At 43.3% G+C, this 22,795-nt stretch overlaps 1 long non-coding RNA gene across 1 annotated transcript in view; it reads left to right on the forward strand.

Annotated features, from left to right (window-relative positions):
• The first annotated feature begins 6,352 nt into the window (after positions 1-6,352).
• The window catches only part of LOC132343490 (uncharacterized), a 41,271-nt gene continuing 24,828 nt past the window's right edge, over positions 6,353-22,795 (forward strand). Inside the window, exon 1 of the long non-coding RNA XR_009492353.1 lies at positions 6,353-7,466. This is a non-coding gene — a long non-coding RNA (uncharacterized lncRNA). The remainder of the gene's footprint in view (positions 7,467-22,795) is intronic.

Here is a 22,795-nt window from a genome sequence, read left to right on the forward strand (position 1 = left end):
TGTATGTTGTCACCCTGTTTATTTAACTTATATGCAGAGTACATCATGAGAAACGCTGGACTGGAAGAAACACAAGCTGGAATGAAGATTGGCGGGAGAAATATCAATAACCTCAGATATGCAGATGACACCACCCTTATGGCAGAAAGTGAAGAGGAACTCAAAAGCCTCTTGATGAAAGTGTAGAGGAGAGTGAAAAAGTTGGCTTAAAGCTCAACATTCAGAAAATGAAGATCATGGCATCCGGTCCCATCACTTCATGGGAAATAGATGGGGAAACAGTGGAAACAGTGTCAGACTTTATTTTTCTGGGCTCCAAAATCACTGCAGATGGTGACTGCAGCCATAAAATTAAAAGACGCTTACTCCTTGGAAGGAAAGTTATGACCAACCTAGATAGCATATTCAAAAGCAGAGACATTACTTTGCCAACAAAGGTTCATCTAGTCAAGGCTATGGTTTTTCCAGTGGTCATGTATGGATGTGAGAGTTGGACTGTGAAGAAGGCTGAGCGCCGAAGAATTGATGCTTTTGAACTGTGGTGTTGGAGAAGACTCTTGAGAGTCCCTTGGACTGCAAAGAGATCCAACCAGTCCATTCTAAAGGAGATCAGCCCTGGGAGTTCTTTGGAAGGAATGATGCTAAAGCTGAAACTCCAGTACTTTGGCCACCTCATGCGAAGAGTTGACTCATTGGAAAAGACTCTGATGCTGGGAGGGATTGGGGGCAGGTGGAGAAGGGGACGACAGAGGATGAGATGGCTGGATGGCATCACTGACTCGATGGACGTGAGTCTGAGTGAACTCCGGGAGTTGGTGACAGACAGGGAGGCCTGGCGTGCTGCGATTCATGGGGTCGCAAAGAGTCGGACACGACTGAGCGACTGATCTGATCTGATCTGATGCTTAAGGGGGTAAGACTTGGTGCCTATTTGAGCAAGTTATTTCATTTGAGTGACAGTTTATGCTCTCTTGTATGTAATATTAATAGCTAAGTCTATTATTGTTGTTGTTCAGTAGCTAAGTCATATCCAACTCTTTTTGATCCCATGGACTGCAGCATGCTGGGCTCTTCTGTCCTCCACTGTCTTCTGGAGTTTGCTCAAATTTGTGTCTATTGAATTGTTCAGTCGCTAAGTCTTGTCTGACTCCTTGCAGCCCCATGGACTGCAGCACTCCAGGCTTCCCAGTCCTTCACTATCTCCTGGAGTTTGTTCAAACTCATATCTATTGAGTCTGTGATGCTGTCCAATCATCTCATCCTCTGCCACCTCCTCCTCCTGCCCTCAGTCTTTCCTAGCATCAGGGTCTTTTCCAGTGGGTCAGCTTTTCCTATCAGGTGGCCAACCTTTGGAGCTTCAGCTTTAGCATTAGTCCTTCCAGTGAGTATTCAGGGTTGATTTCCTTTAGGATTGACTTGTTTGATCTCCTTGCTGTCCAAGGGACTCTCAAGAGTCTTCTGCGGAACCACAATTGGGAAGCATCAATTTTTCAGGGCTCAACTTTCTTTATGGTCCAACTCTCATATCCATACATGACTACTGGAAAAACCATAGCTTTGACTAAATGAACCTCTGTTGGCAAAGCAATGTCTGTGCTTTTTAATACATTGTCTAGGTTGGTCATAGCTTTTCTTCCAAGGAGCGAGTGTCTTTTAATTTCATGGCTGCAGTCACCATCTGCAGGGACTTTGGAGCCCAGAAAAATAAAGTCTGTCACTGTTTCCATTTTTTCCCCACCTATTTGCCATTAGGTGATGGGACTGGATGGCATGACCTTCGATTTTTGAATGTTGAGTTTTAAGCCAGCTTTTTCACTCTCCTCTTTCACCCTTCAGAGAAGGCAATGGCAACCCACTCCGGTACTCTTGCCTGGAAGAGTCCATGGGGTTGCTAGGAGTCGGACACGACTGAACGACTTCACTTTCACTTTTCACTTTCATGCATTGGAGAAGGAAATGGCAACCCACTCCAGTATTCTTGCCTGGAGAATCCCAGGGATCGGGGAGCCTGGTGGGCTGCCATCTATGGGGTCACACAGAGTTGGACTCAACAGAAGAGACTTAGCAGCAGCAGCTTTCACCTTTATCAAGAGACTCTTTAGTTCCTCTTCACTTTCTGCCATTAGAGTAGAATCATCTGCATATCTGGGGTTATTGATATTTTCCCCAGGAATCTTGATTCCAGCTTGTGAGTCATCCAGCCCAGCATCTTACGTGATGTACTCTGCATATAAGTTAAATAAGCAGTGTGACAATAAACAGCCTTGTCTTACTCCTTTCCCAATGTTGAACCAGTCCATTGTTCCATGTCCGACTCTAACTGTTGCTTCTTGTCCTGAATTCAGATTTCTCAGGAGGCAGGTAAGGTGGTCTTGTATTTCCAGCACTTTAAGAATTTCCACAGTTTGTTGTTATCCACAGAGTCAAAGGCTTTTGTTTAATCAATGAGGCAGAAGCAGATGTTTTTCTAGAATTCCCTTGCTTTTTCTGTGATCAACTGGATGTTGGCAATTTGGTCTCTGGTTTCTCTGCCTTGTCTAAATCCAGCTTGTACATCTGGAAGTTCTTGTTTCAGGTATTGCTGAGGCCTGGCTGGAAGGATTTTGAACATTACCTTGCTAGTGAAATGAGTGCAATTGTACAGTAGTTTGAACATTCTTTAGCATTGCCCTAAAAAGTGACCTTTTCCAGGCCTGTGGCCACTGCTGAGTTTTTCAAATTTGCTGACATATTGCATGCAGCACTTTAACAGCATCATCTTTTAGGATTTGAAATAACTCAGCTGGAATTCCATCTCCTCCACTAGCTTTGTTCATAGTGATGCTTCCTACAGCCCACTTGACTTCACATTCCAGGATGTCTGACTCTAGGTGAGTGATCACACTGTCGTGATTATCTGGGTCACTAAGCCTTTTTTGTATTGTTCTTCTATGCCACCTCTTCTTAATCTCCTCTGCTTCTGTTAGGTTCCTGCCATTTCTGTCCTTTATTGTGCCCATCTTTGCATGAAATATTTCCTTGGTATCTCCATTTTTCTCCGGGAGATCTCTAGTCTTTCCCATTCTATTGTTTTCCTCTATTTCTTTGTATTGTGCATTTAGTCTTTCTTATCTCTACTTGCTATTCTCTGAAACTGTGCATTCAGATGGGTGTATCTTTCCTTTTCTCCTTTGCCTTTTGCTTCTCTTCTTTTCTCAGCTATTTGTAAGGCCTCCTCAGACAACCAGTTTGCCTATTGAGTGGGTGATGCTATCTAACCATCTCATCTTCTGCCACCCCTATCTCTTTTTTGCCTTCAATCATTCCCAGCAGCAGGGTCTTTTCCAATGAGTTTGTCCTTCCCATCAGATGGCTAAACTTTGGAGCTTCAGCATCAGTCCTTCCAATGAATATTCAGGGTTGACTTCCTTTAGAATTGACTAGTTTGATCTCCTTACAATCCAGGGGACTCTCAAGAGTCCTCTAGCACCAGAATTTGGAAGCATCAGTTCTTCGGTGCTCAGCCTGCCTTCTTCATCATCCAACTCACATCCATGCTTGATTATTAGAAAAACCATAGCTTTGACTATTTGGAGTTTTGTTGGCAAAATAATGTTAAATCTATACTGTCTTTTTTTTCTTTTTTGATTATAATTGCTTTACAATATTGTGTTAGTTTTTTCTGTACAACCAAGTGAATCAGCCATATGTATACCCATATCCCCTCCCACACCCCCCAGAGTCCAACTTTCCACTCCTCTAGGTTACCAATGATTATGGAGCTGAGCTCCCTGTGCTATACAGCAGGTTCCCACTAGCTAGCTATTTTACACAGGGAAGTGTATATATGTCAGTGCTCCTCTCTCAATCCGTTGCACCCTCCCCTTCTCTCCCGGCCTTATGTCCACATGTCCATCTCTCCATCTGTGTGTCAATTCCTGCCCTGCAAATGGGCTCATCAGTACCATTTTTCTAGATTCCATGTATATCCATTAATATATGTCTTTCTCTTCCTGACTTAGTTCAGTCCGTATGACAGACTCTAGGTCTATCCACATCACTACAGATGACCTAATTCTATTTCTTTTTTTGACTGAATAATATTCCATTGTATAAATGCACCGCATCTTCTTTATCCATTCATCTGTCACCGAACATTGTCTAAGACAATTCAGGCCACAGAATTTCAGAAAGAATACTCCATGAACTATTAATATCAGGAAAGTTTTCCTGAAAGCGATTCTTTCCTGAAAGGCAGTTCTTTCTCTCCTTCCACATGTGGCTTATAATTGGCTGGGAATCAGAGAACTGGATTGCTCATGCTTACAAAAGAACAAAGAGCAGGGCTAATGGGATGTAGGAACTTTGTGCAGACTCTTCCGGAAAGTGTTTAACATGTCACTGGGGGAGCTTTGAGGGTGTAAGGTGTCTGTGTGTGTTCCCCACCATGATCATTTTTCCCCTGGAACTTTCTGTTTCCTGAGTTAGTAGCTAGAATTAGGTTTGAATGAAAAAGTGGTGGTTTTGGAGGGTTCCTTGCAGCTTGGGAACCTGGGGAAAGGCCTTGTAGATGATAACCTGCCAGGGACACCATATGAAAATGTCATCCCTCTCAGTGTGCATGAGGTTGACATAGAGGGGAATTCAAGATACCTCAGTGAAAGGCAAAACGCCTCTGGTTTTGATAGGAATGGAGGTAGGGGAATGGAGTGACCTCTCATTTTTGTCACGATGACGAGATTTTTCTGCCTCTGAACACGTTCTCCACAGGTCCCCTGAAGCCTTTCCAGCCCTGTGGCATCTCCCAGTTCCTGTCTTAGATCTCTTCTTTCCCATAATTACCTAAAAGCACAGTCATACATTCCTGACTGTTCATTTCTAGTAATAATCTCCTCCTTTGCCAGAGCCCCTCATGGTCAGAGTCCAGTCTCCTGCTTCCAACACACATGCTTGCCTCAAATATCCCTCTACGTCCAAGGTACAACTCTAAATTCTAGGAATTCTCTGACCTTTTGCTCTGGTCCCAGAGAGAACACTGTGTTTTTCAATGCCCAGGTCATTCTTTTAAATAATTACATTCTCTGCCACCCCGGGCAGACTGCTATACTGCCAAAACCATTCTTTTAGACTGGGAATTTCTAGAAATGAATATTTCTTTCAGATATCTCAGCAAATCTACAATATCCAGGTGTCTGCTAAATTCTACCTCTGTTGAATCACTTTGCTTAGTGAGCAATTCTTTTGATGTGTCTGATCTAAGTATAGCTGGAAACCTATGACAACTTGCTATGGACAGTATGTCTTCCTGTCTCTCACTTAATAAATATCAGAGCTTTAAATTCATGCTGGTACTGAAATGCTCTCTTCTTCCTTTGAGAAAAGCTCTCTAATGGCCTTACTTCTTTTTTGGGAAATGAGACTTGTTGCTCTTCTAATACACTTCTATATGTGACTTGCTATCACATTTGTACTTCTTAAGACTTTTCTTCATTTTCCAGTATTTCTACGCTGATCATAGATTGCTGCCCTCTAAAAAGTCATCTGAATAGAAACAACATTCCACCCCCAACTTGACAAAGATAGAAACTTTAAAAAATAGTATAGGGAGATGTACACACACACACACACATATGCATATACTTAACTTTTAAAGAAATGTTCACAACTGGGAGTTTTGATAATAGTAATCTTTGACATTGACATATTGTTTTATTTAATAGTTGTTTTCACAAATTTTGTATTGCAGGTGGACTAGCTTAGTAGTTAAAAAGTTAGTTCACGTCTTGACATGGTGTGGTCTGGGTGTCGAACTTCTCTAAGCCTCAGTCTCATCTGTGGAGCTATCTCATACTGTCATTGGATTTGATGGAACAATGCTTAGAACACATGAAAAGGGTCTGCTGCTGCTGCTGCTAAGTCGCATCAGTCATGTCAGACTCTATGCGACCCCATAGACGGCAGCCCACCTGGCTCCTCTGTCCCTGGGATTCTCCAGGCAAGAATACCGGAGTGGGTTGCCGTTTCCTTCTCCAATGCATGGAAGTGAAAAGTGAAAGGGAAGTCGCTCAGTTGTGCCCGACTCTTCGAGACCCCATGGACTGCAGCCTTCCAGGCTCCTCCGTCTGTGGGATTTTCCAGGCAAGAGTACTGGAGTGGGTTGCTATTGCCTTCTCCGGATTTGAGCCCTGCTGTTGCTGCTGCTGCTGCTGCTAAGTCGCTTCAGTCGTGTGCGACTCTGTGCGACCCCATAGACGGCAGCCCACCAGGCTCCCCCGTCCCTGGGATTCTCCAGGCAAGAATACTGGAGTGGGTTGCCATTTCCTTCTCCTAGATCATGGGAAATGTTCAATTCATGTTACTTATTATCTGATTACCAAACTCTTGTGAAAAAAAAAGTAGGGTGTGGGGCTTCCCTGGTGGCTTAGTGGTAGAGAATCTACCTGCCAATGCAGGAGACACAGGTTCGATCCCTGACTGGGCAGAGCCCATATGCCACGGAGCAACTAAGCTGTGAGCCACAACAACTGAGCCTGTGCTCTGCAGCCCAGGAGCCACAACTACTGAAACTTGGGTGCCCTAGAGCACATGCTCTGCAACGAGAAGCCACCACAGTAAGAAGCCTGCTCATCACAACTAGAGAAAAGCCCACGCAGCAACAAAGACCCAGCAAAGGCAAAAATAAATTAATTAATTTAGTTAAATAAATAAAGTAGAAGCTACCCCCCAAAAATGAGTTAAAATAAAAAAGTAGGGCATGGAGGTTTATCTTCATTTTACTGAAGAGGAAAATGGTGCTCAGAGAGATTAGCTAACACGACAGGCAATTCTTTAGTTTTTAAACCGAGTTTCAATTGCAGTCTTAATGCCAGAACTGGAAACGAGCCATCAAGTGAGTTCACTGGGACCTTTCTCTAGGGTGGAGCCAACACACAGGGAACCTGAAATACCCGTTGAACCGCTCTTGTGGGGTTAAGAGAACCCCTACAAATCTGACCCCGTCAGATGTCTGTAGAGTCACAGAGCTAATGACCCAAGTTCAATTTACGCCAAATGTTAGGAAGGCAGATTCAAATCATTCTTCACTCTTTTGGGGGCAGCAGGGTTGAGGATTGAGGGGAGATGAGAGGAATAAGTTATATTAGTTTTAGTAAGCTGCTCATTTCTAAATGAAACTTACTTGCCTGAGAATTTCTGTGAGTGTGTAGCTAGTTTCAAAACTCAGCTGCCTTGGTTAATGTGGCTTTGCAAAAGGGGCACATAGAGGCTTGGAACCAGCCATGGGATGCTGACTGGCCCTTGCCTTATTTGGGCAGCTGTGTTCATCCAGTGACTTTATGTGAGAGAGGGCTCCTCTTTTTAAGCTACTTGAAAAGTAATGAATCTCCTGAGCTTGTGACAAAGATGCATTCTATGATTTCTTCTTAGCAGTTTCCTTTCTTTTACAAGATTAAAGTTACCTCCTCACAGCACTCTTTAACCATTCTTGGGTAAGTAACCCAATTTTCTTTTTCCTAAAATATAGTTTTAAAAACAAATTCATTTCTTTTAAAATGAACTGAAATGTTAAGATATTTTGGCTAGGAACAGTCTCACCCCTCATTCTATTGTGCTTCTTTGCAAAAATACTTTTGGTCTGCTCAGCTTTAAGAGAGATAAACTATGTCAGTGAAGAATTCCCAAGAAGTAATTCAAGGGTAATAATTCACATTGTTAAAGATATTTTGTTCCCTGTTAGTGGTAACTTTAATTTATAGGAGTGACATGTTATTAGTCAGTGAACCAGCAAAATCTCTGAAATTACCTTTTCAAAAAGACAATTTAAAGGGCAAACATTTGATATGTACCAAAATTTTGGTAATGCAGATATTCAAAATCATATCTTTGAATTATAATGAAAACATAGTTTAGAATAAGAAGCTGGAAAAACTAGGTTTAGAGGTCAGACCATAGATAGAAAAGTATTTAATATAGGCATAATAATCTGTAAAGAATATATAGATAATTTCTACTGAATATTTTATTTTTACTTCTAACAATTTCCAAAGAACTATAAAATGCCATAGAAATATAACAGCTCTTCTCTGATTGATATATGTCCTTGGGCATGTTTTTGCAATAATAGAAATGTTAGTTTTGCTATTCACACAAAAACCTCAATTTGGCTAATTAAATCTTAGGCACAGTAGTATTCCTACCAGAATTACAGTGAGAAACTGCACACACTACTTCCTGTCCTGAGCATTTGAGTGTTGCTAGGCAACAGTTAAAAAGGTACCACATTCCTCTGGTGTGGCATTCCCAGGTATTTTTTTTTTTTTTAAAGATACCAGATAAGCTGAGCTGAGAAGCTAGAAATCCATTAGGAATAAAAGATACTGAATGACTGATTTGTGTGCCTGTGTGCATGTGATGTGGATGGAGAGATTTAAGTTATTAGTCTTCATCCACAACTTGCTACAGAGCATAGAACACAAAATTTCTTTAAAAGATGTGGTTGCCAGAACCAGATTAAATTCATAGTGTCTCAACCTTGCCATGAATATCCTACTTGTTTCAACTGTAAGCAGTAAATCGATTTTTTTTTAAGAGGTGAGAGGTTTACAAAACAGCCATAATAGTAGATTATTCATACTGCCCTCTCCCGTTTTACTCCAAAAAACCTGGGAAAGAAGGAGAATAAACTAGAGCCTCCAAACCAAGACATTTGGAAGAAAAGTGAATTAACTTTCATTGGTGTTGGAAATAGAAATAACTTTTTAAAGTTAAAGCTCCTGGAGTTGGTTTTTTATCAAGCTTTTATCCTTAGGGTGAAATTCAGATGCAGAGTTAGAAGCTGAGTAAGGCGGAGTTGTGTTTTCCAAACACAGGCCTGTCCAACAGTGTGACGATGGTGTTCCTCCATCAACAGGTGGGGCCTCTCTGGCCCATTTCCTGGAATATGGATGGGTCAATGGCAGGGCAGAAGGGGTGTCACCTGACTTTGAAAGCCAGGTCTTACAAAATGACAAAGCTCCTGTTGGGATTCCTTTCTTGGAAGTTTCTCTTGAGATCCCTAAGACACACCTGTGAGAGTACCAGTGAGCCTGAAGCCGCCTTGCTGGAGAGACCACATGTAAAGTTCCATAGCGATAGTGCAGCTGTTCAAGCCTTCTTCCCACACCAACCTCCAGACACAGAGAACTAGCTTTCAAATCATCCCTAGCTGATGCTGAGTGAAGCAGAGGCAACTGTAGCTACTGAGCCCTGCCCAAATTGCAAAGTACTGAGCAAAGCAGTGTTACTTTAAAAAAAAAAAAAAATTAATTTTATCTATTTGGCTGTGCTGGGTCTTAGTTGCCGGATCTTAAGTTGTGGCATGTGAACTCTTATTTGTGGCATGTAGGATCTAGTTCCCTCACCAGGGATTGAATCCAGGCCCCCTGCATTGGGAGCACAGAGTCTGAACCACTGGACCACCGGGGAAGTTCCCCAAAGTAGTGTTATCTTATGGTACTAAGTTTTCTGGTGGTCTGCGGTGCATCATTAGAGAACCAGAACATTCGGACTTGGAGAAAACTTTCTTAGAGTTAAATGCTAAGTAAAAATTAATATACGTATAGCAGGGTTGGTTGACCAGCTAATTAATAAACTGTAATTTACAGTGTTAGTGTCTGGTTTGAAGCAGAAAACCAATTTGTTTTTGTAAAGAGTTACAAACAAACAAGTATTTGGTTGACCAGTTTCCCTGAAATTCTTAAGCCTAACCATAAGTCTAATGTGCTGATTTCTTAAATATGATAATTAAGTGACTAGAGTAAGGCAAAGGATGGAGGGCTCTTTTAGTTGTCTGCTTCTCATGATTTTCTGGGTAAGGTAAGGGATAGAGTTCAGCCTGGTAGGTCTTCTGCTCCATGTGATTTTGTGGGGGTCACTCAGTTGCCTTCAGCTTGTGGCTGGATTGGGTTGGAATATCCAAGAAGGCCTCGCTCACATGTCTGCTGCTCTTCCACATGGCCTTGCCACTGTGTGCTGTGTCTCATCACTCAGTCATGTAACCCCAGCTTCTTGAATGCATGAAGGCTACCTTCCCAGAGCGGGAAGCAGAAGCTGCCAGACCTCTTAGAGCTTGAGCTTGGAAGCCCAAGCATGACATGTCCACTGTGTCTTACTGGTTAAATGAAGTCAGCAACCAAGTCAAGGGAAAAACGACTCTACCTGTGGACAAATGGTGTGTTGTGCACATACAGGGTGGGAAAATAATGTTGGCCATTTGAGAGACAAACAGGAAGAGTAATGGGCTCCAAAGAGGGAGAGAGTGGTTCTGATCCTATATCTGCCAACTAGTTAGCTGTGTGTGGTTTTGGCCAAGTCACCTGTTAATGCTTAACCTGTTGGCTCACATGCCAGATAAGGAGAATGAGCTCCAAGATCCTGTCTAGTTCCAGAAATTGGCCTCTAATCAGGATAGAACTTACAGTAGCCTAGAAAGTGAGGGTGGAAGGGTATATAAACAGAAACACAATTAGTGAATTATCCGATTGTTCTCTTCTGGGCTGTTGTTCAGTTCAGTCACTCATTTGTGTCCGACTCTTTGCGACCCCATGAATTGCAGCACGCCAGGCCTTCCTGTCCATCACCAACTCCCAGAGTTTACCCAAACTCATGTCCGTTGAGTTGGTGATGCCGTCCAGCCATCCCATCCTCTGTCATACCCTTCTCCTCCTGCCCCCAGTCCCTCCCAGCATCAGGGTCTTTTCCAGTGAGTCAACTCTTTACATGAGGTAGCCAAAGTATTGGAGTTTCAGCTTTAGCATCAGTCATTCCAATGAACACGAAGGACTAATCTCCTTTAGGTTGGACTGGTTGGATCTCCCTGCAGTCCAAGGGACTCTCAAGAGTCTTCTCCAACACCACAGTTCAAAAGCATCAATTCTTCAGCGCTCGGCTAGCCTGTGCTTAACCTTGAGCTCTGCACAGGCTAACTAGACTGTGACATGCCCCTATTAATCATCCTAGAATCTCAGCTTTCGAGACTTATTCTTCTACCTTCAGTACTTGGCTCCTGTTACAACCTACCTTCCCCTTCCACCTCTTCCTCCTTTTCAGCCTCACAATGTGGAAAATGAAAATGCTCTTCAGTTTTACAGTGAATTTTTTATATTTCATAGGAAGTAGGAAGCATTAGGGCTCTGAAAGGAATTGGGATAGGGATCTTGGAACTAGGATTTGACAAAATAATGTATCCAATGGAATACCTCTCTCAGAATACCTCTCTATGTTGAACAGTCTGTACCTATTGAAGAGGAGACTCTCCGCACCACCCCAGAGTGAACTAAAACAGGTTTTTTGTGTGTTTTTGAAAATCGTCAACCATGGGCTTTATACTTCAGAAATATACAATTCCTTCAGCAAGTAGTCTCAAAAACTTGAGATTTTAGGAGAACTACAGGTTGCCAGAAGGACCCTCCAAACTAGATCTTTGATCCTTATTTGGGAGGTTCAGGATGGATACGATGTATGGTGGGTACACAGGGTCTTTACCTTGAGGATCTCATCATTCAGGAAGTTACCGGGTGCCTTCCAATTTGCAGACCTAATTAGACACAGCAGCTGAGGCCTTCCTGGCTGTGGAAGTCCTTCCTTCCTGCTGCAGGAATTTCCAGAACAGCATCCAGATACAGGCAGAGTCCTGCATACCTTACGCAGTTACTCCTTCCCCATAGACTTTGATTTTTCAAGTTGGGGGTAGGGTGCAGACACTAAAATAATGTGCCCTTAGGTCTACTGGATCCTAGATGATCTTTGTGGCACTCAACTCTCACCCCCTCCCTACATCTTTTCTACTTTATTGCCAGAACTCTCAGACTCCTCAAATGACAAAATAGTAATGTTTTCTTGGTCACCTCAAGCAGTGTAAGATCCTCAGGCTCAAAAATGCAGCTTATCATTACTATCAGAATCATCTGTGAGACCTGCCACTCAGTGCATTTTTTTTTTTTGTCTTCATTCTTTCTCTAAGCTCTTCCTGTTATCTCCACTAACCAGGATCTTCTTATCCTTGTTTTCTTAATAGGCCACCCTGTCTCCCCCCACAATCTATTCCAGTGCTTCCATTCTGTCAAAACTTTAGTTTCAGCCATATAAATCCAAATGTAGGAAAGACATTCTTTCAACTCTTACAAAGAAAGATGTGCTTAAAAATCAATCCATGAACAGTCATTGAATTCTAAAAGATTTGAGGGGGAGATTGTGGCAAAGAGGAACCAGAAAGTTAAGACCTGAAAGCAGTAACGTGTTTTGTTATTTGTTCAATTCTCAGTGTTCCTTAATCCTTTTGCCGTTCTAGATTAACAAGAAAATAAAATTTGGGGATACAGCCAATTCCCCATAGTATTTGCACTCAGGTATCCACCACTTCATGGGAAATAGATGGGGAAACAGTGGAAACAGTGTCAGACTTTATTTTTCTGGGCTCCAAAATCACTGCAGATGGTGACTGCAGCCATGAAATTAAAAGACGCTTACTCCTTGGAAGGAAAGTTATGACCAACCTAGATAGCATATTCAAAAGCAGAGACATTACTTTGCCAACAAAGGTCTGTCTAGTCAAGGCTATGGTTTTTCCAGTGGTCATGTATGGATGTGAGAGTTGGACTGTGAAGAAGGCTGAGTGCCAAAGAATTGATGCTTTTGAACTGTGGTGTTGGAGAAGACTCTTGAGAGTCCCTTGGACTGCAAAGAGATCCAACCAGTCCATTCTGAAGGAGATCAGCCCTGGGAGTTCTTTGGAAGGAATGATGCTAAAGCTGAAACTCCAGTACTTTGGCCACCTCATGCGAAGAGTTGACTCATTGGAAAGACTGATGCTGGGAGGGATTGGGGGCAGGAGGAGAAGGGGACGACAGAGGATGAGATGGCTGGATGGCATCACTGACTCAATGGACGTGAGTCTGAGTGAACTCCGGGAGTTGGTGATGGACAGGGAGGCCTGGCGTGCTGCGATTCATGGGGTCGCAAAGAGTCGGACACGACTGAGCGACTGATCTGATCTGATCTGATCTGATCAATTGTCTCAGTTCAGTTCAGTTACTCAGTCGTGTCCGACTCTTTGCGACTCCATGAATCGCAGCATGCCAGGCCTTCCTGTCCATCACCAACTCCCAGAGTTCACCCAAACTCACATGCATCGAGTTGGTGATGCCATCCAGTCATCTCATCCTCTGTCATCCCCTTCTCCTCCTGCCCACAATGCCTCTCAGCATCAGGGTCTTTTCCAATGAGTCAACTCTTTGCATGAGGTGGCCAAAGTATTGGAGTTTTAGCCTCAGCATCAGTCCTTCCAATGGACGCTCAGGACTGATCTCCTTTAGGACGGACTAGTTGGATCTCCTTGCAGTCCAAGGGACTCTCAAGAGTCTTCTCCAACACCACAGTTCAAAAGCATCAATTCTTTGGAGCTCAGCTTTCTTCACAGTCCAAGTCTCACATCCATACATGACCACTGGAAAAACCATAGCCTTGACTAGATGGACCTTTGTTGGAAAAGTAATATCTGCTTTTGAATATGGTATCTAGGTTGGTCATAATTTTCCTTCCAAGGAGTAAGCATCTTTTAATTTCATGGCTACCGGATCGCATAATCAAGCACAACTCTCTGCTGCTAAATATGGGGGACACATGTTTCCCTAAGTCCTGTATCAGGAATGCTCCATCTTACTGAAGTCCATGTTAACAAACACGAAAAGCTAGTTCTCAGCAGACATGTGCTTAACTGAGGGACCCATAGCATTGTTGTTGTTGATCTGTTGCTCAGTCGTGTCTGATATAAAAATATACAAACTGATAGATATAAGGCACATATTTCAGGTTTTGAGTATAACACCACGGTCTTCATACAGCCTTATACTTCCCTTCATAAAACCATACACAAGAAAACTGCACAAGAATACCTGTGATATTACATTAATAGAAGAAGTTAAAGTGTCACTCGAGTTGTAAGCGTGCCCTGGACTAGCCTCTAAGGCAGGAGGGTGGCCACGTGGGTGCCCTCGGACAGAGGAGAGCATCTCAAAGCGCCTGCCACTCCCACTGGAAGACAGCTGGCCCCCAGTGTGAGTGTGCTGCTCTGAAGGAACCGTTGAGGTTTGTGGTGATATGAAGGAGTTAGTGGAGGTTCCAGAGATTAGCATGTAGACATTAAATGGGCAAATTTGGAGCATTTCTTTCTGACTTCATTCTAACAGTCCCCAAGTGTGCAGACCGTGACACTCACTTCCTTCCTTTTCCGAGGAAACGCCCCCTCCTCCATCCAGGCCTGCCTGGACACTCCTCACCTCCACCGACCCCTAACACCCCCACATAGCATGTAGCAAAGCAGTAAAGACGGCAGGGGTGGGAAGTGCACGCAGACCCTGGATCCCCTGCTCCCTCAGGAGGTGTGGCACAGAGGGGGCTTGGCGAAGCGAGGCCCCGCCTTGCCATTGGCTGCAGCCTGCCCAGGTGGAGGTCCACGTGAGCAGCCGGCCCAGGGCCCAAGGGCGGGTCGTGCAGGCGCACAGCCGAGGTGGGGTGAGGGTGGAGGTGGCAAAGGGGTGACCGCGGAGGAGGGAGTGCCTGGGAACAGGCAACATGTGCCTGGCGCAATGCCCTGCAGCTGGCGGCGGGTGGGGCCTCCGCTTTCCTCTGTCGGCCGAGGCTGCTGACGGGAAAAACCATCCGGGAGGGAGCGCTCCCGCCCAGATTCCCTCCACCCTGAAAGTCTGTGGGATTTCAGGGCCGAGTAAACCAAGCAGAAGCTCAGGGCCATGTTATAGACCCACATTGAGATTTTCAGATTGGCCTTCGAGGCTCCTGTCTGCCAACTACCGGCTCTGTGACCGCAGGCGTCGCTTAACCTGGCCTGTTTCCCCACTCTTTGAGAGGCTTGTGGCCTGCGAGTAGCCACGAAGAAAAGAGTTCACGTCCTAATCACTACCTGCCTAGTGAGTATTCAGAGCGCCCAAATCACTGCCTTGCCCTCAGGGAGCAAGTGCCCGCGCTGAGCAAGATGAAAGTTACATGGTGGGTTAGAGCCAGGGCCTCTGTGTGAGCTTGGAGCTCAGTTTCCTCGTAAGCGCACAGAATATGCTTCGAAGGTAACAAGAAGAAGTGTGGAGCCGCGTTCATAACACGAGTCCCAGGTGTGGGGAGTGCAAAGGGCGTCTGTGTGAAGTTCATTTCTGAGTAGCCCTGATGGGGCCCGGATGGAGCGGGGGAGGGCGTGGTGGTGGTGCAAACAGCCCAGGTGAGCCAGGTTGCATTCCTGCAGATAGAGGTCAATTAACACTCTGTCCGCTAGCCAGGGAGAAGGGATACACTTACTAATTCATTACGCACACTTCTGGTTATCCCTGCCTTGAAAGTCTTCCTGGGTGTGATTTCCCCGATCTCTAGCTGGTAGTGTTCTGGAAACCACTGGTTCTGCATTGATGCTTACCCTTAGTCTTGTTGCGATGATGATGGTGATGAAGCAAATGTGGTTCATCTGTATTTGAAGCCGTTATGAGTGTACTGGATTAATTCGGAGTAAAATTGTCAGTACTCAGCAGGAAAGCTGGTAAAACCAGATGTTCAACAGTTACTGGGGCTTCATGTTGAAAGCTTGAAAAATATTCATGTTCTGTGCTGTATTACCTTCTTGGTCTCAGTAATGCCCCTGCCTCCATCGTCCCTGGGGTGGTCCTTAAAAGCTTTTCTGAATTTTTTTTGGACATTTTGACCTTAATCTCACCTTTTCCTACCAGTAACTACTTTAAGATCCTGTTGCTGCAAGAGTTGAGGGAAAATCCGTTTGTAATATTATTTAGAGCAGGATGACCACACCCTGACTTCTGCTGACTGTTGAGTAAATCAAACTACTGTTCTTTCTGGAAAAAACCTGCAGCTCAAACTGGGATTAGGGATGAAGAAACCCAGCTGGATTTTGCCCCTGAGTGCCTGTGGCAGTTTCTGTTTGTGGTGTGTTTATCGTAAAACCTGCCTTGTGAGAATGTAACTAGCTTTTTGTAAGCCTACCAGTGGCTACACATGGTCTCTGATGCTTTGCTAAAATACATACAAATAACTGATGGATCCTAACCCCCTTAAATGACTGACAAATGTTTGCGAAAGTCAATGGCTTGCTTACACAGTGGCTCCTTGTTGGAAAAAGTGACCATTTGGTTGATATTATCTATGATTTGATAATTTAAAAATATACTATTGAAAGCATGTGATAGAGTCCAGAGTTTGACTTTTTCATTTATTTTCATCTTTTTGTTTCAACATTTTAAGCAGTTGTTGGAGAATTTACTTGCTGATGGTACAGTTTCTTGAATTTGGCTTCAACAAGCTAGTTGTCCTTGGTCTCATTTTTCCAGTTCAACGTATATTATTTAACTGAGAGTACAGTATGAAGTGCAACAATCATAAGAAATAGTCGTTGAAAATGTACCATTTCCATTCAATATTTATGTTTATCATTTATATCCATTTTATTTCACCATTTTGGATACTGAGGAATAATACAGTGTTAATGTTCTTTCATCTTAGTATTATGACTTGTTTCCTCTATTTTTCTTAAGAGAGAAAAGTCTTTCTGATAAGTGAAGCCTTTTAATTGTGGTAGAAATCCTGACTATTTATAATGTTGCATTGAGAAACAGTAGTCTCCTTTAACATTTTTGTTGTTTTTTTCTTTGTTTCAAATGAAATGATCAACTCTTGCAATGTTAGTGTGGCCCTTAGCCAAAGCCATTTATTTCTTACTTTAATAAAGGGGTCAAAAATTTTAATTGAATGTATAGCAAGTACTTCAGAATCTGCTCATAAAATTGATATTGGATGACAAGGGTTGTAGACTTCAGAAAAGGAAAAGTAAATTTGTGTCTACCCTGTGCTTTATTAAAGTAAAAGTTAAAAATATAGGGAATTAGTAGTAGTAGAAAGCACTGATGGATAAAAATAAGCCCTTAGACTTTGAGCAACATGGGTTAATTAATGATACATATATGTATATGATATTTATATGTGTATGTACTATTGTGTGATTTACAGAATGCTTTCACTTTATCTCCTCTCATCATTTCTTCTATATCATTTTGATATAGGTCTTGCTTAATATCATTTTGATATAGGTCTTGCTTAGTATCATTTTGATATAGATCTTGCTTAATATTTTGATATAAGTCTTGCTTAAGCCATTGAAGATAAGAAAAAAATTCAAAAAAATAAAAAAATCAGAGAAGGCAAAAGGAAATTGCCCAGGGTCTTCTGAGTCCAAGTCCTATAATACACAGTATAAAAAGACATGGTGGCAATGAATATTTTTGACTGAGCCCATTGTCAGTGCAGTCAGTATAGCTGAATTACACCTCTTCCTGTGTGATTGACTCCTCTGTTCTGATTTGTACCTGTTTCTATTATTAAAATAAGGATTTCTGAATTTAACATTAACAGGAATAGAGCGGTGAAAAAGATGTAAAGCAGCCCCAGCTCTCATGGGAGTTACAATTTAGATGGAGTAGCAGAGAGCAAAATAACTGCAATGTGGTAAGGGATAAACAGCACACAGCCCAGCTTAGAGTGTCATGGAAAGATTCTCAGGAAAAGGATACCTTAGTTGAGGTCTGAAGGTTAAGTAAAAATCAAGTGAAGGCAGGAGGAGATGGACATTCTCAGTAAAGGAGCAGCATGTGAGAAGAGGATGCAAAGAGTGCATTCATTGTTCTAGTACCTGGAGAATACGGTGTTAATCATTATAGATGTATGGGTGTGTTGGGGGCAGTGGCTTTGGTGAAGGGAGAAAATGTGAAAGATGAGGATAGATAAGGAAGAAGGAATCAAAGGACTTTGAATCTGTGGGTCAGGATTTTGGAAAGTAGGGTAGGAGAATGCTGGGCACTTCAAGAGTGTAAGTAGGAGGAACAACCATTAAGAGACCATTGCTGAAATCCAGGTAAGACATGGTAGTTTTCAGTACCTGCAAAGGGTACTGACTTTGCAGATAAACAGGATGGAAAAGGGGAAATAATTGAAGAAATGTGAATAGAATGTTTTTCTTTAAAAAATGTTTTATTGTTCTAGAACTTAACTGGTAGAAACTCAAGTTGCATGTTGCAGACCTTGAATCTTGAGAGATTTTTTTATTGCATTTTTTAAAATTTATTTTTTAATTGAAGGATAATTGCTTTACAGAATTTGTTGTTTTCTGTCAAACCTCAACATGAATCAGCCATAGGTATACATATATCCCCTTCCTTTTGAACTTCCCTCCCATCTCCCTCCCCATCCCACCCCTCTAGGTTGATACAGAGCCCCTGTTTGAGTTTCCTGAGCCATACAGCAAATTCCCGTTGGCTATCTATTTTACATGTGGTAATGGAAGTTTCCCTGTTACTCTTTCCATACATCTCACCCTCTCCTCCCCTCACTCCATGTCCATAAGTCTATTCTATATGTCTTTCTCCACTGCTGCCCTGTAAATAAATTCTTCAGTACCATTCTTCTAGCTTCCGTATATATGTGTTAGAATGCGGTATTTATCTTTCTCTTTCTGACTGATTTCACTTTGTATAATGGGCTCTAGGTTCATCCACCTCATTAGAACTGACTCAAAGGTGTTCCTTTTTTATGGTTGAATAATATTCCATTGTGCATATGTACTATAACTTCTTTATCCATTCATCTGTCGATGAACATCTAGGTTGCTTCCATATGCTAGCTATTGTAAATAGTGCTGCAATGAACAATGGAATACATGTCTTTTTCAATTTTGGTTTCAGGGTATATGCCTAGGAGTGGGATTGCTGAATCATATGGTGGTTTTATTCCTAGTTTTTTTTAAAGAAATCTTTGTACAGTCTTCCATAGTGACTGTATCAATTTACATTTCTGCCAACAGCAGACCTTGAATCTTTAACATGAAAGTTTGTTGATTTACAATATTATATTACTTTCAGTTACACAGCATAGTGATTCAACATTTTTTAAGATTATACTCCATTTAAAGTTGTTATGAAATATTGACTATATTCCCCGTGCTGTACAATATACCCATCTAGCTATTTTATTTTTTATTGGAGTATGATTGCTTTACAATGCAGTGTTAGTTTCTGCTGAACAACAAAATGAATGAGCTATGTGTATATATATATCCCTTCCCTCTTGGACCGCCTTCCCCCTCCCCTCCATTCTATACCTGATCCCACCTGGCTAGGTCACCATGGAGCCCTGAGCTGAACTCCCTGGGCTATACTGCAGGGTCCCACTAGCTATTTGTTTTACACTCCGGAGTGTATGTATGTCAGTCCTAACCTCCCAGTTCATCCCCGCCCCCGCCCCGCCCCACCCCATGCCGTGTCCACGCATCCCTTCTCTTCCTCTGTGTCTCTATTCCTGCCCTGGAACTAGGTCCATCTGTACCATTTTTCTCGATTCCATATGTGTTAATATGCGATTAATTAGTTTTGTTTTTCTCCTTCTGACTTACTTCACTTTGTATGACAGTCTCTAGATCTATCCACATCTCTACAAATCACCCAGTTTTGTTTCTTTTTATGGCTGAGTAATATTTCGCTGTATATATGTACCACATATTCATCTGTTGATGGACACTTAGGTTGCTTCCATGTCCTAGCTGTTGTCAGTAGTGCTGCAGTGAACATTGGGGCACATGTGTCTTTTTGAATTAGAGTTTTCCCAGGCTATATAGCTCAGTTGGTGAAGAATATGCCTGCAATGTATGAGACCCTGGTTAGATTCCTGGGTCAGGAGGATCCGCTGGAGAAGGGATAGGCTACCCACTGCAGTATTCTTGGGCTTCCCTTGTGGCTCAGTTGGTAAAGAATTTGTCTGCAATGCGGGAGACCTGGGTTCGATCCCTGCGTTGCGAAGATCCCCTGAAGAAGGGAATGGCTACCCAACCCACTCCAGTATTCTGGCCTGGAGAATTCCATGGACTGTATAGTCCATGGGGTCACAAAAAGTCGGACACAACTGAGTGACTTTCACTTTCACTTCTGGGTGATGGCTGGGTCATTAGTAGTTTTATATGCCCAGTAGTGGGATGGCTGGGTCATTAGTTGTTCTATATTTTTTAATTTTTAAAAGAACCTCCATATTGTTCTCCATAATGGCTGTACGAATTTACATTCCGACCTGCAGTGCCAGTGGGTTCCCTTTTCTCCACACTCTCCAGCATTTATTGTTTGTAGATTTTTTGATTATGGCCATTCTGCATAGCGTAAGATGATACCTCCTTGTATTTTTATTTTTTATTTTTTCTCATTGTAGTTTTGATTTGCATTTCTCTAATACTTAACCCCAGGTGGATGAGTTTGGTTCCGGGGCTTGTGCAGACTTTGTGGTGGGAGGCACTGGTGCCTGCCCACTGGTGAGTGGAGCTGGATTTTGTCACTCTGGTGGGCAGGGCTGTGTCAAGGGGCATGTCTCGAAGTGGCTGTTGGCTCAGGATGACTTGAGGCAGCCTGTCTGTTGATGAGTGGGGCTGTGTTTCCACCCTGTTGGTTGTTTGGTCTGAGGTGTCCCAGCACTGGAGCCTGCAGGCTATTGAGTGCGGCCAGGTCTTGGTGCCGAGACAGGACTTCCAGGAAAGCTCCCTCCAGAAGTACTCCGTAGGGCCCTGTACCGCTGGTGTTCTTGCCCCTGCAGTGGGCCGTAGCCGACCCCTGCCTTGCCGGGATACTCTCCAAGTCCTGCAGGTACATCTGGCCTGGACTCCTGGGGCATGCATGCTCAGTTGCACAGTCATGTCCGACTCTTTGCAGCCCCACAGGCTGTAACCTGCCAGGTTCCTCTGTCCATTGAATTTTCTGGATAAGAAAACTGGAGTGGGTTGTCATTCCTCTTCCAGGGGATCTTCCCTACCCAGGGATTGAACCCATGTCTCCTCTGTCTCCTGCATCGCAGGCAGATTCTTTACCACTGAGCCACCAAGGAAGCCCTGGGGAGTCACTGATTTACCCTGGTTCCCACTGTATGTGAAACCATGTGTGCACCTTTCAAGAGTGGAGTCTCTATTTCCCCTAATTCTGTGGAGCTCCTCCACTCAAGCCCTGCTGGCCTTCAAAGCCAAATGGGGCCTCTGCCTCCTGATACCAGACCCCCAGACTGGGGAGCCTGATGGGCTCAGAACTTTCACTCCTGCAGGAGACCCTCTGCAATATAATGATTATCCAGTTTGTGGATCGCCCACACAGTAGGTGAGCTTCCCAGGTGGTGCTAATGGTAAAGAACCTGCCTGCCGGTACAGGTAGACGTAGAGACGCAGGTTTGATACCTGGGTCAGAAAGATCCCCTGGAGGCGGGCATGGCAACCTACTCCAGTATTCTTGCCTGGAGAATCCCATGGACGGAGGAGCCTGGCAGGCTGCAGACCGTAGGGTTGCACAGAGCTGGACGCGACTGAAGGGGCTTAGCACGCACACATAGGTAGGTAGGGATTAGCTAGTGTTGTGAAGGTGCCCCTCCTGTGGTCTTGTTGTGGCTTCTTCTTTGTCTTCGGATGTAGAATGTCCGTTATTGGTAGGTTGCAGTGTTTTTTTTTGTTGATAGTTGTTCAGCAGTTAGTTGTGATTTTCATGTTTTCCTGAGAGGAGGTAGGTTCAAGTCCTTCTGCTCCTCCATCTTGTCTGCAGTCCCGCTGTTATCTCAGTCTCTCTTGCTTTTATTAAACAGGCTCTTTCCAGTGTTTTCCAAACCCTGTGGTGGCTCATGATGAGGTTTTCCAGGTCCTCTTTAAAGATGAATGTGCCAGTGTGGTCACTCAGAGCAACCTTGAGGTTCTTGTATACTGGAAAGCTGGAGATCTGGGGTGTGCTAAGCATCAGGAATGGCCCTGAGTGAAGATTCCAGTAGGCTCTTGTGGATTTCTTAATATTTTTAGTGGACTCCATAATTTGGCTTCTGTATCCATCACCCTAACCCAAGAGAAACTGCCTGAAATTCACTGCACAAGCAGCACAGAAAAGTGTTCTCTACTCTTTGGTGAGCCGAGGCAGAAGCTACCACCAGCAAAATCAAACCTTCTGGGCTGCTGTCTTTTTCTTTTTTGTCCTTTAACTTAAAAAAAAATTATTTATTTATCTGTTTTTAATACCAAAAACATCTTGTATTGGGATATAGCGGATTAACAATGTTGTGGGAGTTTCAGGTGAACGGCAAAGGGACTCAGCCATACACATACATGTAACTTTATTTTGTATTATGTGAGTGTTAGTCGCTCAGTCATGTCCAACTCTTTGCAACCCTATGGACTTTAACCTGCCAGGCTTCCCTGTCCATGGAATTTTTCAGGCAAGAATTTTCTTTCTCTAGGGGATCTTCCCGACCCATGGATGGAACCCACTAGTGTCTCCTGCATGGGCAGGTGGATTCTTTACCACTGCACCGCCTGGGAAGCCCACATTTTGTATTGGAGTATAGCCAGTTAACAATGTTGTGATGGTTTCAGGTCAATAGCAAAGGGGCCCAACTGTACACACATATATATATCCATTCTCCCCTGAACTCCCCTCCCATCCATTCTGCCACATAACATTGCTCAAAACTCTGTGCTGTACAGTAGGTCCTTGTTGGTTATCCGTTTTAAATATAGCAGTGTGTACATGTCTATCCCAAACTCCCTAACTATCCCTTTCCCTATCCTGTTTTTTTTTTTTTAAGTATAGTAAGAACATACATAAGATGAGACCTCTTCTCATAAAAGATTAGTGTACAGTGTTAACTACAAGCACAATATTGTGTAGCAAATCTCTGGAACTTTTTCATCTTGCACGACTGGAAATGTATACCCATTGAA

Source organism: Bos taurus, chromosome 22 (assembly GCF_002263795.3).
Source record: "Bos taurus isolate L1 Dominette 01449 registration number 42190680 breed Hereford chromosome 22, ARS-UCD2.0, whole genome shotgun sequence".
Taxonomy (NCBI): domain Eukaryota; kingdom Metazoa; phylum Chordata; class Mammalia; order Artiodactyla; family Bovidae; genus Bos; species Bos taurus.